The sequence below is a fragment of the Parasteatoda tepidariorum genome, chromosome 8 (assembly GCF_982258835.1).
Source record: "Parasteatoda tepidariorum strain Cologne lab strain chromosome 8, Ptep-v5.0, whole genome shotgun sequence".
Lineage (NCBI taxonomy): Eukaryota > Metazoa > Arthropoda > Arachnida > Araneae > Theridiidae > Parasteatoda > Parasteatoda tepidariorum.
This window is the reverse complement of record NC_141762.1, coordinates 47,122,775-47,143,755: the sequence shown is the minus strand read 5'-3', so window position 1 is coordinate 47,143,755 and position 20,981 is coordinate 47,122,775. Positions and strand designations below refer to the sequence as shown.

The window sequence follows — 20,981 nt, the reverse complement described above, 5'->3', positions numbered from 1 at the left end:
AAGAATTACTGATTAAAAAAGAAAAAAGTGAAATGAAATGAATGAAAAGTGAAAAGTGAATGTTCATAATATTAACTTCAAAGTAAAAACACGCAGTTTAACCGTAAAATTCATTTTTATCGAGATATGTTACGGAACAAAAGAAAATCCGATATACCGTAATTTTCACAGTAATAATTACCATGAAATCCCTGAATCACTCTAATTAAAAAAATATTACTGTTATAATTACAAAATAATATTTACGGTAAAAATGGATTTTACGGATGATACACCCAAGTCCCGGTGCGCTATACTGCAATTTGATCCACACTTTTTTTAGAGTGTACTATTATTATTTAAATTTTTCACTTTCGCATCTCTTACCTTACAGCCACAAATAAGCATAAATAGATTTTTATTGAATTTCTTTCAACAATTTTTATTGACAAAATTAAGTAATAAAGAAATCTATTAAAAGAAAACATATATTAGAAAAAAAAACTGGGAATCACTGTCACAACCAGCAGCTCTGAAGCAATAAACCATTACTCGAAAAGCCATTTTAATCTCTTTAATCGTGTCCTAACGTATTCTTAGCTATCGTGGCAGCGAGTAAACAAAATAACGGAGCTTTTCAACCTTAATGTAATCTGACTGAAGCATGCATTTCTCACTTATTAAACCAGCGAAAGGGGATGATTGGACTAGAGCTTACTTCTGCGCATGCGGGGATTTTCTGTTAATGCCCAAGAGCTGTCTTTAAAGGCACTGTTCACCTGTCAAATGCAGTTTCGTCATCTATAGTTGGTTTAGCTTTCTGTCTTTTATAAAGATCTTTCTTGGAAGCAGGTAAGACTGCTTTTGTTATGTTTAAAAAATACACAAAATGGTTGAAAAACAACATGAAAATTGAATATCAGATTTATAAATTTAATATCCACAATTCAAGTATTTTAAGCATGTCACCTTTAAAAATATTAAGTGCATACCTTGTTTAAAAGGAGAAAATGATAAGATCCAATTATATTTTGCACTTATTTTTCAAGAAAAGGTTATTATTAAGAAAAGATTATTTTAAAATAAAATTTCGTGATCTGTAACTCATAATAATAAAAACTTAATTTATCATGCCACTTCGAATAAAAACCATTCTAAATATTACTTTATGAAAATACTGATTTTAAAATGCTAGCTAAATTCAATCCTAGATCTAAATAAGGTAAATTTTGAAAAATTGATGTATATTGAACCATACATGCAGCATTTTAGATATAACCGAGCATTTAGAAAAAATCATAAATTACTGTAGTTGTAAATCCTAGTATATATCATAAAATGAAACAATTAATGACTTTGTCACTGAGAACTATTCAAAGAGTTTCCACTCTAATGTTAGATCATGTTCAAAAGCAACTTTCTTCATAATTTCGTAAAATGGAAACGATTTCCGACTAAACGTATGTAGCGCTGCGCGTTGGCAATAACTCAAACTACTTGTTATCGATTTATTTATTTCGTAAAAGAAGAGGTATTAAAGTAATTTTATTTAACTAAAGTATTTATTTTACAAAAAAAAAACGCTAGAATTAAATTTTACAAGGGTGAAATTATATTTTCAAAAAACTGATAAAAATAAAATTTATTTTTGAAGAAAAAATTGCAGTCGGAAGATTATGAGACAAAACTGCTTGATATATAAAAATCTTTATTATGAATTTTTAGACGCATTGCTTCTTTTTATTTTATTTTTTCTGCATGACAGAATTCAAGTAATACTATCTTCATTTAATAATTTTTATTTAAATGAAGCAAGAATCTCTTACCTTTAGAACCCTAATTATAATCATTGATAGAATATATACAGAAATAAACAAAAATATAACAGTCTCTGACAGTATAGCGACACAAACAATAAACTGTAGAGTGCCAACTCATCTTATACCCAGCACAAACTAACCTTCTTATTTTAGCGTTAATAGAGGGCTCCTCTGCTGTGATTAGGACAAAAAGAATTTTTCAAAAAAGAGCTGCTGTGACGTTGACCTCCTAGTGGAATGTATTTAAGTGCTCTTCGTTTATGGACAGTAACGTTAGAAACAAGAATCTTAAGACATTTTTTCAATCCAAAAAATTATGACGTTTTCGAAACAATTTCTACGCAAATGAAGAAAAAAATAAATTTTTTTTTACTTTTTCTGCTCTGATAAGTTATCTGAATATTGTATCATTCAGTTATAAAAATTGGAATAATTAATTGTGAACATGTGAAACAATTAATTAAAGTTTTACTTGCTAGAAGAAAAGGTACAAATAATTCGGTAAACTGCCAGTGCTACTGTAAATTAATCTATTTAAATATCGCATAACATCCTAAAAAAACTTACTGCTTAAAATTAAAAAGCACAGTATTTTCAAATTTTTCTTTGAAAAAAATGCATTTATTTATTTATTTATGTTTTTGAGGAATATGAAAGATAATTAACATATTTCATTTAAAAATTTTGAACTGTAAACTATTGTTATACTCAAAATAGGATATTCATCCCCATATCTAAAACATTGTCTGTGATCACATGCAGAAATGGTTATTGTGAAGGAATCAAGACATAACTGATGGTTATTGAAAATTATATTTTTAATTCTATTTTATAATTTTTATTTGAAGAAATACATATATATATATATATATATATATATATATATATATATATATATATATATATATATATATATATATATATATATATATATATATATATATATCTTTTTTTTCTTTAAATGGATATTGTTTAAGGTTTATAAAGGACATAAGAGTCGCTGACGCTGTTTTGGATCTTCAACTTAACGTTACATTTTGCTTTGCTGTGCAAAAACTTTAAGATTTAGAAACTACAATAGTGCGTAAAAAGTCAATGGTGAGTAGAATTATTAACAGTTAATTCAAGAAATATTAACATTAATTCAAGAATTACTAACTGTTAATTCTTACTTAAAAAATACCATGTGGACAGCTATACAGGATCCAGGAATTCAGCTACATTCTGTATGGTGGAAGATCCACATTTGCTCATGAACTTAATACTGAGTTTTTTTCAAAACTTCAATTTTTTCGAAAGTTATTGTAATATTAATTACTTTTTTCACAGATTTTTCTCTAATTTTTTTTGTTTAATTTTATTTATCTATTTATTATTCGTTTATTCATTTTTATTTATTTTTATTTATTTATTTTTATTTATTTATTTTTATTTATTTATTTTTATTTATTTATTTTTATTTATTTATTTTTATTTATTTATTTTTATTTATTTATTTATTTTTATTTATTTATTTATTTATTTTTATTTATTTATTTATTTATTTATTTATTTATTTATTTATTCTTATTTATTTATTTATTCTTATTTATTTATTTATTTTTATTTATTTATATATTTTTATTTATTCATTTATTTATTTGCGTTATGCTACATTTTGCTTTACTGTACAAAATTCTTAGACTTAGGAACTAAATATTGCGAAGGTGGATAAAGAAATTATTCAAGGAGTTTGATGGAATATGTGACTTTAGATTCGATTATTGTTTCGAGAATTATCAAGTGTTAAACTTTCTGTAAAAAATACCATGTTTGGTTGATCTGTAAGCCACTGAAATGGAATTACGGAGTTAAAATTTGATGTGATGAAAAAGTAATTTTCATTTACGAATATAATGCGATTTTTCACTTTTTTTCCCATTAAATATTGATTATTTACCTATTGGGGTAGAAAATTTTTATCTTTTTCTCGAGATTTTCATGTTATAAACTAACACTTGACCTGTTGTCAAAAGTAACGAAAAAAAATTAAATGCAAAAGAAATAAAAACCATTTCCAATTTCAAACTGTTATATGGTATAAGTTATATATTGTGGTTACGTTATATCTTGTTAATAAGTAAAATTACCTCGTATTATGTCACACATTTTGTATTCCTAAGCTTATATATTATTTTTTAAGATCTGATTATTTTTAAGGAAAACAGTTAATTGGTTATTTCATCACGATTAAAATATGAGCGAAATTATAATAATTATACATTTTATGAACAACAAAAATAAATTTTTTAAATATCGAATTTTAAGAGAAAAAAAGTGAATGAGGAGAAACCACGGATGTCTGAGAGCAGGGGGCGAATCATCGTAGTTTTTCAAAACCTTTTATGCCCAAGACTATCATTATGCTCAAAATTGGCGCTTTATCACTTTTAAAACATTTTTCGAATCCACATGCAGAAATTGTAACTTAATTTATCATATAAGTTTCAAGTAATGTGAATTTGTATAAGACTTAATTTTCTACATGATATGGTAGGAAGAAAATGAAACAAAAATTAACTACTAATTTTTCTATGAATTTGATATATTGTAATCTAATATTCTCACTATATTTCGTTAAACAAAAACTGGATAAAATTACTTCTTGAAATTTTCCAAAAGCAAAAATAAATGTTACTGTTTTTCATTACTTAAAATTGTTTGTAAGCATGAAATGTATAAAAAGCATGAAACTTTAATGTTGAAATAAACCAAAGTAGAAGCATATTGAATAAAATATTTTTCGAACCAATTTTAAGATCAACTTGAAAAAAAAATATTTCTCTTTAAATCGTGACATGAAAGTAAATATTTCTAAAAGAAAGTATTGAAATTTCCTTTTTACTTTTAAACTAAGAGCAAGTTTGCTTCGCAATGGTTTCATCTTAGAATTTACATTCAATACATGTTTGAAACATTTCAATATCTCTCTCCATAGAATAAAAATTTCCATAGGTCACATTTTTACGAAACAGAAATATAATCAATTTATTATTTATAATATTTTATAAATTTTTTTACTTTTCTCAGTGCTATGAACGAAAATATTTCGATAAGAAAACGCCACGAGAGTATGTTTTCTATTACTTAAACGTTATTAGAGAAACTAAAAACATATAATGAGATCCAATATGTCTGCTATAGAAATATATGTTCAAAACAAATTACATATCCATAAAATTTACCTACAACTTAAACATCGAATTTATCAAAAAAGACGATATCAAAAGAAAATTACCACTATGAAAAAACAATTAACAAAGAGGTCGAAAAATTCTCTTTTGTAGCGCATGCTTTATCAATTATTTTTCTAGGTCTGCCAAAGTGTAAACAAGGTTTACAAAATGTATATAATTTTTACAATTTAGTTAAGTCAATATTTTGCTATTTAGACATTAATATATATTATATATAATGTAAATGCAATTAATTATAAGCGTATGTTATGTATAATACATTAGTAGCACAGCATTGGTTCTTTGTCAATATTAAAGTATAAAAATGGAAAAAAGGAAAAGTATGGTAAAAACTACCGGAATATGGTAACATTTACAGGGCTTCTTGCCTCTATGGGAAAACAAAAAGCTCGATAATTTCTATCAAAGCACTAGGATAATGATTTGGTGGAACGTACAAAAAATATGTTATTATAACATGTCACAAAGCTTAGTAAATGTGCTAAAATTTGGTAATTTCATCATTTCACCTTAGCAGACCATAAAACCCATTTATTTGACTAAATTTACATTTCAGTTTAGTATTTTTCGCAAAATGTATGGTAATAAGAAACTGGTAATATGGTCATAATAAGTATGGTAATTTGAAAACCAAAATTTCCGATAAATAGTTACCATATGAAAGGGAATCTTGCCGAATGAATTGTTAAATACGTTATACTTCGGTTTTAATTAAACAGAATTATGTTGTTTTTTGTACCTCAATTTTAAAATTTTATAACTTAAAATAATTATTAAAAAATTCTCAAAATTTAATGCATTGTGTAAAACTCTACGATTCATTCGGCTTATTAGCAAATAAAGTTATTCTGAATTTATTTACGCTATTTAAAACTTTTACACTCAAGCTGAACACTTCAAAGAAAAATTTTTCATACGTGATATGACCACCTTCATCTAAAACATTTATTTAAATTTGTTCTTGATTTATAATATTCATTATGAACGCTACATGTGTGGTGATATCAATTCTTTCTTTGCTGACTGTCGCTAAATAGTTTATATTGTGGTTTGATTTTAGCGATTACAACTGAAAAATTACCAACTTATGCAATATTTTAAATATGAATTCAAACATAAAATGCAATTACGCAATTCAAACTATTAAATATAATTAAAATAATAACCATGAATAAACTTATATCCAAATTAGTATTTTTACGGAGTTTTTGTATTTTTCGGATAAATTACATTTTTCATAGTTCATCTAAAAAAAGCTTTATAATTAGTATTGGCTAGTAACTTGACTACAAACTAGACTTAAAAACTTTATTCTTCTAAAACAACATGCCTGTTTTAATGGTTTGAAATTATAAGTCTCAAAAACATGCCGAGTATCTAACAGAATTGAAAATTAGTTTTGCTATACATACTTCGGAAGTTTTCAGTTTATGAAAAAAAATTTAATGAACTTATAAGGCCGTAAGATTTCTTATTAATAAGAACTTCATTTTTCTTTATACGGAAGTCACTATTTCTGCTAGAAAATATAGTTAGCATAATGTAATATGAAACAATTTCATTTCTTTTCTGACGGAAAATATTTTTTCTGCCTATTGTGTATTTCCTTAGAAATATTTATTAATTCTTACTAAATAAAAAATTTTCATAACATTTTTTAAATATATCAGGGCAAAAGATTAAAAGCCTAATAATAATGATCTTATAAATAATGATTTTATAAAAAATGCTCTAAGTATATATTTTTTTTAAACTCTGATTCGAATAGATTCGTAATGAATGTTAATAATGTGATATATCTTGCACAAAATAAATGTTCTTTCAAAAAACCTATTTCGACTGAAAGATTTTATAGATTTTTTTTCTCAAAATCACCCCTATACATTTCAGCAACCTTATCTTCAATCGACCCTACTTTTTTAATATTGATAAATTTCAATTGATTACAAAATGTTATTTATAATTAAAAATAAACCTTTGTATTTATTCTATTTTTATAAAATTGCTATTGTTTTCCAATATCTTTTCATCATCAGTAACTGTATCAATTATGACCTGGAGTACGAGATAGAAGTCGATATAATTATTTTTTCGAGCAACACTAATGTGATTTTAACGGAATTAAATAATAATGCAAGGATATTAAATTAACAAAATCAAGCTTTCTTTTTCAGCCCTTTCAGTTCAATGAAAAATTTTAGCGAGACATAATTAAATTTATTTGCCACCAAATTAAATTTATTTCCGATATGCGACAACTAAACTGTTATATAATTAAATTGTAAACTTAAGATAAAATTAATTTTTCGCTCCTAAAAACTTTACAAAGAAGAAGAATTTATTAATTCTTAGATTGGATAAAAAGCTTTTTTCTCGATTAAAGTTATTTATTTCAAAAATAACAGAAATAAACTAAAACATGCAAATTATATTAAATTAAAAATACAGCTTTAACTTCAAATGCAACATCACTATGTTTAATCTGATTTAAGTGATCGAATCAAAATACTGTGTTTACTGAAGAGCTAATGCATAAATACTTACTGAACTAGATATTGATAAACTAAAATTTTTAAATGTAAATTAAGTGTTTTAAAAGGGATAACGAAAAAAAAAATTTAAAAAGTTATTATTAATATTTTTGTAATTGACAAAATACATATCTGAGCATATTTATCCAAAGATATTAATTAAAATTAAAATAAATCAAGAGACAAACACTTTCTGAAAAATTGGATCCACTTAGGACTCCATAATAACGATTCCTTTGAATTAAAATAGGATGAAAATTTTCTACAACCTTAGTAAGGAGGTGAATTCAGATTTCCAACCAATCTGAACTGTAAAAAAATATTCATAATGATATTTTCAAAACACAGTCCTTTTTTTGCTCAAGTGCTTGATAATTCATTGCATTTTTATTCAATTTACTTCAATGTTAAACATCACTTTTACTATGTTTAGCTTTTTACTGCACCCTTAACTTTTGATTTAGGGAATGCTTAAATATTAAACCCTAACTTTCGTAGCATTTTTTCCAAAACTTCTAAAATATATTATACCAAAATATTATTTAGAATTTAAACTACAGAAATTATATTAAGACTGTTAAGTTTTTTTAGTAAAATGGAGAGATGTTGTTGAGGATAAAGAGTCTAGACTTTTTAAAGTTTTCCAATAAAAGCTTACACAATTGATCATAAACAAGTTTGATTTAACATAATTTATTTTATCAACTATTTTAATTCAAAAAGGTATAAAATAATGTAAAAAATAAATAAGTAAATGTGTGTTTTTATTAACATGCAATCCACAGATTCGCTAATCAAATCTTTCTGTTTTGAGGAAGTAACGGTGATTTTTGAAAAAAAATGATAAAAATTTACATTATAGACCAATAAGGGATAGTGGCTCATTTGTGACACATAGTAGAATTTTGGTATTCTAAACCAGTAACTCCATTTTTCACACCTTTTCTCTTGGGGATCGTCAGTAAGAAGTTAACCCACCAAGGTCTATTAAGGAATTCTAAATAAACAATGAGTTTTCTCACAAATCTGATACAATTGGTCTTTGTAACCATTATTAAAACTTTGCAAAAACGTTTCAGAGACGTTACTTTGCTATGACACTCACTATGTTCTGTACTATTATGCAGTACAGATGTTTACAAACGAAGAGGCTAGTCAGAGCACATCATAAAGTTTGAAAACTGCTCAGCAACACACGCTCAGAAATATCGTCGTTTGTCCCTAGGTACTTATTATTATGAACTGGATATTCATGAACACTTATAACTATGCTTTTTTTTATCTGAATTACCTTTATTTTATATTGTTTTAACATTCTCTAGAAATTATTGCCAAAATTTGCATTCAAACAGGTCCAGAAATATCTGCTTCACACAATTAAATGATTTGGTGATTAACTTACCAAGCTCACTAAATCATTAAACTGTGATAAAACAGCTATTTATTGTCCTATTTAGTTGCAATTTTTGACAGTAATTACAATTTTAATTAGCATCAAATTAGGATAATTTGTATAAATAAAAGTACCCCTTCAAAATCACGCGAACAGCTAGCTCATAACGAAGAGTCGTTTCAAAAGGCATACGATGACATTTCCACCGAAGAGTTGCTATACGATTCTAAAACATCATACTGTGCTCTACCTGCAATCCAAGTTAGTATTAAGTAACTAAATAGTAACTAATATAGATAATAATAAACAATATTAATTTAAATATTATTTTTACAAATATATTTATATTATATATTTTACAAACTTATTTTAAAACTATATTTTCAGTAAAATTAATTATTTTATAAATAAATTACATATTCATAAATATCCATTCTGTTATCGCCATCTGAATTGCTTGTTTAGTATGATGTTATTGTATAACTTTTCAGACATTGTAATTATCTTTTCCAACTTGAAAGCCATTACCCTTGCGAAGATAATGTTTCCTCATCAACTCGTCAAAATCGATATAATGAGGAAATGTAACAAGTTATTACGAAGTATTTGAAAGAAGGGTGTTGATTAAAGAGTTCCCGACAAGAAGCATAATTTTTTGGAGAATATTTATTCATAAATAGGGTGAGAAGTAAAATTGTTATAGTATGAATGACTTAGTTTCTGAAAATATACTAAAAATGAAATTATTATTTTTTAAAGGAATTGTAGGAAATACAGGAAAAAATATTTTAGCGATTTGTATTTTGCAAAAGAACTATTTCCAATTGCTTCCACTGCGCTTGCTCTCATTAAATCTCGTAAACATAATTGTTTTTCAGTCTATGAGTTTCAAAAAATATACATAATAAAGTTTTGTAGCTAAAGGGTTAGATATTCTTTGCTTACAATATATGATACCACGTTCAAACCTTGAAACCCGTAAATTTATTTCCTAGTTTTAAAGTTTTTCTCAACTATTTTTTAAAACTAAGGTAAATATTATAGCTTATATGGATTTTTTTTTTTAATTTTTATAATAATTTTAGCATAAAGCTGCACTTTAAAAATGCATGCAATAGTCTATCCTCGCCTATTAAACTGTCTGATATTTTTAATGTAAAATCAATGCTTTTTTTTTCAATTTTTGTTTAAACCAATTTAATAATTTAACTTCTCTGCTGAAAGAACTACAAACTTCGGACAGAAAAATGGGGAAAAATTCAAATTGTAAATTTAAGAAATGATTTTGAAAGATGAAAGGGAGATTACATGAAAATCAACGCATATAATATGTAGAGCAGATTTAAAGAATAATTATTTTAACTGTACTAGTTGTTTTTATACACTATAAGCAATTTGAGTAAACTTTAACACTAAAAATGAGGGCAATTATTTTACACGAAAGTGGTGTCGAGTTCGAAATTTAATCCTGGCGAAGGGAAACATCAAGAAAGTTTTTTTACACTACTTGGAGTAAAGTAGATGACACCATTTTTGGCATTCAGTAACAGAAATATGTACAATTACAGTAAGATACAATAAACATGAAAGAAATTTAAATTATTTTTACAATACAATATAAAGTGAGAATTGGATCATTAATTTGGGGTGCATATATTTAGTAGTTCTTGAAATAAAATTAGTTTGTAAATGAAGCAATCAATCATAAGCGTAATATTGACACGATATTAGAGCAAATTTGAACTTGTCTTAACAGAACCGAAGCAGATAGAAATATAATTATAAATACATCATAAAATCATTTGATACAATTTAAAGAGACTTAAAAACTAAAATATAAATATTCTCACTGCGCAAAAAAAAAACATACATAGATATTTCAACTGCATTGAAAGCATTAACTAACTCTCGCCAACTTGTATTCAACAGTAAACAATCTGCAAACAGTATGTATACGCAGGGCTAAAGAGAAGAGACAAGGGCTAGTTCACTCCGCTCTCAGAGCTGAAGCTCGATTTTCCTCCTCATGACGTCACTGTGTACACAGATCTCGGAGGTCGCAAGCAAAGATATGATAACTTCGCATCATTCTCTCTGTACAAATAAGTTAGACATTTTCTGGTTATTAGCCTTCAAACTTTACACAATTAACACAATATTTTTGTCATAAACATAGTTCAAAAAAATTTTCCTGGCCGTAACATTTAAATAAATACCATTTTAAACTTATAAAAATATTTTACTAGTTGTAGTAAATGAAGCTATAAATACTTTATTTTAACATTTTCAGTTTTAACTTTTACTGTTACAAAGAAGTAAAGCATATATCAAAACTTTTTTAGCTACATATTGTTCGAAAACAATAATTTGTAAAGTTTTGTTAAATTTAGAATCCTGATTTTAAAATAAGCTGTTAATGGTAATTTGTTTATACTTAATCATTAGGAAACTACAACCTTAAACGTTAATTACTGAAATAAAATAATAAATTTATTTTCATAATAGTATTGGAAATTTTACAATTGCTTATAGATGTTTATATTTTAGAGAATATAATTTTTAAAAAACCATAAATATGTAGAATAACTACATTCGAAACTTATTTATCTGTTATGAAATGAGAAGAAATTTAACTATTAATACTTTTACTTTTCATTTAAGTTTTACTTTTCTTTGACTTTATCCATTTTTTAATTTTTTCGCCTGCCTTTCTTTTTGAAGTAACGGGTCGGTTTCTGTTTACATGGCGAATTCTTATAAAAGTTCTTAGACGACAAAATAAGCGTATTGCTGCTTTATTTACTGTAGGATATCGTTCCTCTAATTCATTTATAAGTTCTTTAATGATTGATTTTCTGTAAAATGTCCCATGCACACTTTGAAAAATGTTCTCAAATTCCTGACACACTTCCATCCATTCTGCTGATGGAACAAATAATCCTCCCTTAGATAACAGATTTATCCATTCCGTGTTGCTCCCCTGTTGTTGGATGTACTGAGAAGATGGCTTTCCTAATTTTGAATCAATATTTTTAAGGCGAAATGCTATGTATCCGGCAATATAATTTAGACCTTCTTTTTCTTGTGAACTAATCATTTTGTTTCCCAAATTAAGTTCAACATCCCAAGACATAGGAATGGAAGTTAAGTCATGCATTAAATCTTCAATGTTGTCTAAAATATCATTATTTTCGGAAATTATATTTTTGATGTGTCTTTTTCAAACGCTTTTTCGAATAATTCCGCAGTTAAATAGCAACTTATTTCCAAATTTTTTATTTCTGTGCACACCTTTGACGAAAGATTAGGTAGTTTATTGGCAATTAATAGGTGTTTAAATCTTTTAATTACTTCAGTAGGGCTTGGATGGTCATTAAACCTGCCAAGACCTCTAATTTGGCTAAATAAACTCTCTAGAGCATCTTGAGTCAATCTGGTTGTTAAAATGTATCTTGCTCCGAAGGATTTTAAATCTTCTAATAATGAAAATAATGAAGATATAGAAATAATAATTGCTTTTTGAAATGGAAGTAGACATTTTTTACCCCGCACTCTCATTTTGCTTATAACTTCTCGGACTTCATTTAGAACAAGTGATTGAGATTGAAAATAATTTAAATTTCCGAAAGCAGCTTTCATACTTTTTGCTGGAGGGGGTTCTAAGCTCTTGCTGTTCATCACATCAAAAAAAATCATCGATTAATTTAAAAAAATCGTGTGCCTTTTTGTTTCCTGTAAACTTTAATATTCCCTTTGCTGTAGTGGCAGAGAATAACACCTTTGCTGGTGTAACTTTTTGTCTATCATTACCTTTGACTAATAGATATGACTCTTTTAGTTTGTGGCACAATTTTATTTCTCCGGTATCTTTTCTCAATACTTCTTCAACAATTCCTGAGTTGATAAAAGTTCCATCATCTAAAATTAATCCAGAGTCCAAAAAATGATTCCGCAGTAACTTTACGTAATGAGGCATATCAGCAAAAACAAAAATTTTTGACGATGGTCGGATAGGATTCAAAAAATAAAATGATTCAATTGTTATTTGGAGATTCTTCCAGAGTGTCCCACATCCTCCTAAATCTGAAACAATTGCTTTTACATCGATTTCAATTATTTCCAAGCTTTCTATGACTTTGAAAAGTAAGACTTTATTCATTGTAACATCGAAATCGTAAAAAATTGGTTGTTTCCATTTTGAAAATAGTCCTCTAATCAAAACCAATTGAACTTTTTTGAAAGGACCTAGGATTTGATCAAGTCCAGCATCATAGCAAATATCTGAGGAGACATGCATTTCATCAAAACTAAGGACACATATTTTTTTTAATCCACATGCATTTTCTGCACAATTTTTAATCAAATTTAAAACATCTTTCTGTAAGCCTGGAGCACAAGATAATTTTGCGCACCATCGCTTTAACGTACTAGCACTTGGTAGAGGTAAACCAATTTTAAATTTCCAAAAATCATATGCTTTTGAAGAAAGAGAACGTATAATAATACATCGGGAAATGTCCTTAGTTGTCCATTTAACATTTGAAGTACCCTTCATTAAACATTATATTTGACCTCTTGTAAATACTTTTTTTACACTGTTTTCTAAATTATGCATTTTCTTTAAAGCTTGTTCCAATTTCAACAATTCCCTTCTTTGCTCATAATTTTTTTTCAGAATTTTTTTTCTAGATGCGTTCCACCGTTTCATACGCTGAACTGTTATTTTTTTAAACTTCATTTCTTCATTATTTTTATTTTTCAAATCCTTTTCTAAGGTTTCAATTCTCTCTTTCAGTACTTTAACTTCTGTTTCTAATTTAAAGCATTTATCACAATTTGTTGTGCTTAAAAAATGTTCATTCCTTGTATTTAAATTGCTTTTCTTTGGGCTTAGAGTTTTTAATCTGTCCAATGCACGAACCAACACTTTGCGTTTATCCAATCTTTCTTGCCGAGAAGAAATTATTGGTAAAGAAGAAAATGGCAAATTTACTCTTGTTATTGCAGAAGATTTTAAAATCATTCTAATCGGCAATCCAAGCAAACGATTTCTCATATCATCTTCATAATCTTCTTTCAAGAAATGCTTACTGCATATTCGTGCATGTTTTATATTAACTGGGTCATTTCGTTTGCAACGTTGAAGCCATTCTTTACATAGTTGTACATTTACTTTAGGGAAAGCATGGAAAATTATATTTTTTCCTTTTGCATTTCTATCAGAGTTTTTGCAAGTTGCAATCGCACAAACTGGCATTTCGTCAATAATTTTAAATTCTTATAATTCACTTTAAAAGACTGAGGAAAATCATTAAAAAAGCAACGAAAGTCTTGCAATATATCTCAAAAAGGAATACTCCAATTTTAGTTGAGAGTTAGTTAGACCGAACTCTCCGTTCTTGAAGTAAAAGTTCAAGCTTTGCGCCAAAGTGACGTCACAGGGGAAAATCGGAGGTTTGGCGCGGCAAGAGCTTCTTCAAAGGAATGAACCAGCCCTTGTCTTTTCTTTAGCCCTGATGTATACGTACCAACGTTGGTATTTTCGGGTGAGAAAGTCTCTGACATATAGTACGAAACCTTATTATTAGTGGTAGTTTCTACGATACTTTTTTTCAGAGTACTTTTACGTTTGCCCCATATTTATCAAAATATTTTCGTAAACAGTTCATACACTTGGTTGAGTATAAATCCCGTATTCAGATATATTATAGCGTTTGTAATATTATCGTGCTTATTAACCTCTTTGTTCTTTAAAAAAATGTCGTAAAAGTGGTGTTTCAGCATTAGGGTTTGTTTAACAGAAACGACTGTTCATATTTCTGTTAACAATAGTACATTAATAAAATGCATATATTTATATTTGGTGATGACGTACGATATCCTCCATGTGCACTACACAGTCGTTTCTTTTAATGTATTTGTAGACCACAGAAGGAAATATATTACATAAAGTTAAATGAATTTATATTTCTAATGACAAAATATGCAATACCACTTTTTTCATTTCTGTGTTTTTTATATATATCGTCACTTTTAATATCTGGTCATTTATGGGAAAAACTTGATTATACGATACCATGATTCCACTTTCACGAAAACATGTCTAAATTCAGTATCTTATTAAGGTTGCAACGACTTTGATCCGTAGGTACCACTATGAATGATTAAATTTTTAGCTATTTAAAAAAATCAAAATCAATTCATAATTTAGTTATCAGAAATAAGCTCGTACGAATCTGTGGCGTTCACATACTTGCTTGAATAAATTATAAAGAATACTTACTTTTTTTTTAAAAAGATTTTCAAATAAAAAATGGTGTAACATTAAGAAGTTTCACTTGGCTCTTCTTTTTCCATCAGTTTTTATTTGAAGTTACTCAATCGTTATTTTGGAATTCAAATTTGATAAATAAACAGAACTCAGCCCAAAAGTCCACTTTTGTGAGGAAAGAGTTGCACAGCTACTGACTCTACCCTTATCTAATTTATCGAAATTCGATTTCGATGTGTACTATAATCTCAACATTTTGAAGAGAATTTTCTACTCGCAAACTGTTTTTCTTTAACTGATCATTCTCGACAAAACACTATCTCTTTTTCTTTAAACTTGTCTGGATTTTCTTCTTTTAATGAAATTGATATTTACTTCATAAAATTTTAAGCCTTTTGAATAACTTAATTGAAAACTAGCATTTTGAGCTGAATATTTCTTCATGAAATTGAAGGAATTTTGAACGTATGCATCAGACTTTTAGTTGTTTTATTTTAATTAGAACCTTATAGTTTTCGTTTTATTTTTAGTTATTTCTGCTGGAAAATTCGATTAAGCTATCGTCGAAGAATGTTTGAAAACAAGCTGGTTTTGGGTTCATATATTCATATTTTCTACAAACATTTAACTTCTACACCTTTACAATTTAAAAATGATTACTGTAGAGTGATCTCTTATTTTTCTTGTTTCTGGCACCCTTTAAAGTTCAAAAATTCCAATTTAATAGTTAGATGATGATTTTAAAAATCTATCACTTATCATAAGAATTTTTTAAAAAAAACAGTTTTTCCTTCCTGTAAATTATCACTTTTGCATGAAATAATTCACTTAAAAAACTTAAAAACAAAAAAACTTAACCAAAAAAATAAAATAGCTTACAAAGCTCCATCTTAACTTTCTTTTATAATGTTCTTTTTTGGAAAATTTCTGTACAGTTTTTTTTATGCATTGTAACTTAACAAAGTTCACATTTAATGTAACACCATCTTTTTTTCTTTCTTTTTTTGTTTTTTTTTTGTAAATTCATCACCTAAGTAAACAAATATGACCTTTTAAATTCAATTAACATAATAACTTTCCTAATATGCTTCATTTGATTTAAAATCAATAAATTTTTATTAAAAATTAACTAATCAATAATTTTTAAATAAAAATTAATTAATCAATAAAGAAATTTATTTAAAATATATAACTTTTTATTTAAAATAAAAAAATTAAAATAAAAAGTAAAACATTTATTTATATCATCTGTTTGCCTTTTAGCATCAAATAGGCACTCTATTTAAACTTCATATACAAATACAAGTATATTTATATAACTAAACTGAGAACCTGAGCGAACATTATGACTCGCGGGGGTCATGGAAGTACCCAGAATTAAGTTCATTAATACGCTGCTAAAAATGTTATAATATTAATTGGAAATCTAATCCTTTGACTTTGAATATTTATTGTTTACTATTTGAAGTTTTTTGCCATTTATTTTGCGATAAAATTTATAAGACATGATAATATTTACTTCTCTAATAATTACAATATAAATTATGTTTGATATTATTGTTTTAATGCAGACATGAATGTAGATAGTAATATTTATTTATATTTCGTTTTCCTGGAGACAATAGTTAAATACCAAAGTTATATATTCCTTGGGAAAAAACTGGCCACAAATAGTTAATTTTAATAGTTCTCGATTTATGGAGGAAAATTTCTCTTTGAGAAAGCTTTTAATTTCTATTTTGATGATTCAGAGCAAAAATTGCTTAATATTTGAAATTGCAGTTCCTAATTCAAGCGCGAATTAACAGCACGTTTGTTGTCGTTGGTCACTAATAAGTGGCATGGCAAGGTCTTTGATTTTCATACAAAGTTAAATAACGTCGTCAGTTTTTATACATGCTTCATTTTTATTAGATAGCAAAGCAGTTTTTATACTTATTGGGTCATAACTTTCTTGAACAATTAGAAATCAATTTAATTGGGAACGAAAAATAATGTATTTAACTCGTCAGCAACGAGAATTAAAATTATTTGTAGAACAAACTGATGGACGCTCGGGGTCTTTCTATGACCCTTGTAACTGGTAAAACATTTATTGGGAGAAAAGAGCAAGAAAATTCATTATAATGATTCACAAAAGGAAGATATGGATGGAAAACTCAGGTACCTAATAAAAAATGGGATGAACTGATGTCTAGTTAACCCCTTCCTTCTCGCTCCCGTGAAAATGACGAGGTGAGTTTTCGCCCACTATTTCTCGCTCCCGTGATATTGACGGGCTGGAGTGCTCAGTAGTAACACTCACATAAGAATAAAACTAATTCATTTCTTTCGCCCGGAAAACATTTTATTTCTCATTTTACACACCTAATGGCAGTAACAGGATATTTTTAAGGTAATTTTAGATAGTTAGTTTATTTTAAACTAGTTGCAGCACTAATCAAATACGTAATACAAACATAAAAGCCAAGAAAAATAGGCACTTTTATGACCGTTTTCTTGAAAATTAACCGATTGTTAAAGGGTTAAGGAATCAACTATAGAATGCAGCAGACAAACAAACTTATAGAATGCTTTGCTATAGAATATGAACAAACTTATAGACGCTTATAGATTGGATCAAACTTATAGATTGGGTCATAAAATGACCACTACTATATTAATGTAATCAATTATGTTTGATATATTATAGTAGAGATATATTATGGTAGAGATATATTATGGTAGAGAGAACTATCTTGTTTCTTCAAATTAACTACCAACTACTTAATTGACTTATTTAAATTAACTACTTAATTATATAAATATACTCATGATGAAATACTTGATCTACGAATTTTTTTTTTCCTTGAAAACATAAACAGTCTTTTAAAAGCTTTTGAAAGAGCTCTAGACGTAAGTTAACTTTCTGAGATGAGTAGTTTCTCATAAATTTAAGTCAATTTTGGCAGAACATTATCTAAATATATGCTAAGTGAAGTTTTTTAATGTGAATTCAGCTTTAAGATATGGTATGGTTTATTATAGTCGATTTCAAATTTCGATAAGATCTCGGAAAAATATTTGAAAAACTTAATAAATCTTTTTGCAATCTTTCTCATGTCACGAAACTAAAATGCAAATCATTTTTCTCCGTTCAATTCGTCGTAAAATCGCAACTGTGATGATAATGGAACAACTGTCAACTTCAAAATCACATGATATAAATTCCAGAAAGATATCTCGCTGAACAGAAAGGCGGAAGTACTTGATTATTCGTATTTTGAATAAAGTTGTTATTGATGTTTTCACTTCGAAAACATGCATTTCGATATTGATTCTTCTGAGAAAATGAAAACTTTTTTGTTGTTGCAGCTCATCTCAAAGATTTACATTTTGAATTCAAACTACATGAGATAAATTATCGTTAAATGTTTTATCAAAAGAACTTTCTGCTTCCGTCGTTCTTTGTTCAGTTTTTGAACTGTTTGTTACTTCTAAAGTTAGATTAAAGGAAAACTGGACCATTTTACGTGGAGAATATATTTGAAAACTAGTTTCAAATTTAATTTTGCACAGCGTAGTGCTTATTCAGAGTTTTAATACTGATTGGAATTTGGGAGCACGTTGAGCCATAATATGGTTCAAAATTGTTGCAACCTTAATTTAACGCTATTTTGGACCATATTTTTGTTTTGTTTTTTAATTTTATTATACGGTAGAATGGTTTAACTTGTAAGAAAACATGGATAACCTCAACAGATTATTAAAGTTTTTGAAAATTTTTGCTATATTATGGTTTAAATTACAAATATTATGGATTTACATTTTACTGAGTTTTGATACAATAATTTTTAATTTTAGAGTAAATGTTTAAGGAGAAAAATCCATCGGAGAAAAAAATTTTGTTAACTTACCGTTCTGTGTGGTAACTACATTTCTAGTAATAAAACCAAACTTTAAACCATTCATTTAGTAATTTTTCCGTTTCTGTCGTAAAGGTTTACCGGAAATTCAGGTTTTCAAAATTATAGTTCTTATTTACTTATATTTAGTAAAAAAATACAAGACTGAAATGTTGTAGCGTATAACTACCACTACAAATATTAAATACCAAATCATTAGTATATTAGACATGTTAACTTATTCCATCTTGAGGTACCTTTTGATAGATGAAGGTTGACATAGTCTGAGATTAAATCCCCACAATGGTGACCCGGACGTGATAAGAATTTGCTAATATTGATGGATGATCCACATTAAACAGTTGATTTGCTTAAAAATATACTGCTCAAGAAAAAATCCGGTGAAGTAAATAAAGTCTCCAGGTTAATAAACAATATTGAAGAAAAAAAAATGACCGTAATGCTGTTAACAAAAATAAGAAAAAATAATGAGCAAAAGCTAAATGAAGAAAAAATATAATGAGCGAAAATGATATACATTTATAATCAGCATGAATCAACTAGCGGTAATCGTTCATCGAATTCTATCACAGATAAAATTCTGGAAGAGGAGTAATGTGGCGTATAACTACCACTACAAATATTAAATACCAAATCACTAGTATATAAGTCATGATAACTCTATTCTATCGTGAGGTACCCTTTGAGAGATGAAGGTTGACAGAGTCGATAATAATTTAATCCTTTCAAAGTAAACTTAACCGAATAAATGGTTTTTGGGCCATCCTCTAATTTATGATGATAGAATTACCAAATTTTTTCACATATTATAAAACCATATTTAATTGTTAAATTTACCAATATCATTACCATAGCACTTGGGTAAGAATTAAAATTACCGAGCATTTACTGCTTATAGTGCCACAAACTCTGTAAATTTTACCATGCCTGATAATTTTGACCATACTTTTTATCTCATTTTGTAAATGCTGACTTAACATTGTTACCGTTTTTGTTTTCGCGACTTAAAATGTTAGAGCAGACAGAATGAGCAAAATGATATCTTCTCCTGTTCTCTGGCTCCCACAGGCTATTACAGACCTGAGTATGTTTCCTTGTTAAGGCCAGTTTATTCTCACCTCAACTAACGAAGATAAAGGAGATGCAGGAAAAAAAATACTGAAATGGAAGAAACCGAAATATCTATGTCTATGAAAAAGAATTCCTCTCAGTCTGGAGGAGTGCAATGAGGAAAAGTATGAAACAAACGATATAAAACATAAATTTTACTCTTCAATTCATGCAAAATTGAATTAAGCAATTACTAATTATGCTTATTCAAGCAATGTCTTTCCTAATAATTTTTCTCATAATTTAGTATATTTATTAATTTCTTTCTGGCCTGCCTTTCTTTCTTAAGGAGAGTCGGTATATCAATAATGCTAAAACTGACCTTCTTCGATGTTCCTTCTCTCAGCATCGAAGATATTGCTTTAGATTTCTTTCACAGAGTATTTACAAATACATGTTTATACTGTGATAATTGTAAATACATATCTTTAGCAGAATGTTTTTTTAATTTAAAAATTACGAACTGAGATCATCATTTCATCATTTTTGAGCAATCATAGCTGAAATGATCTCTTTCATAGCTAAAAAGTATTCTTGTTAGTACTAAAACATTATCACAGCATACAACTGATATAATCTCAAATGTTTCCTAAATATTTCAAAACGATATCATAAGTAGTTTCTTAGAAAAGGTACATAAAAATGGTCAAATTTAACATTACTGATATATGCTCTACCAATTCCTTTAAAAATAATCTTTTACAAACTTTTGTTAAGAATATATCTAGTTTAAAGA

The 20,981-nt window shown here is 27.2% G+C and overlaps 1 protein-coding gene across 1 annotated transcript in view; it reads left to right on the top strand.

Moving 5' to 3' along the window:
* Positions 1-736: 736 nt before the first annotated feature.
* The window catches only part of LOC107456509 (N-acetylglucosamine transporter UNC93A), a 151,790-nt gene continuing 131,545 nt past the window's right edge, over positions 737-20,981 (top strand). Inside the window, exon 1 of the mRNA XM_071181444.2 lies at positions 737-831. The gene's annotated coding sequence lies outside the window, so the exon portion shown is untranslated. The remainder of the gene's footprint in view (positions 832-20,981) is intronic.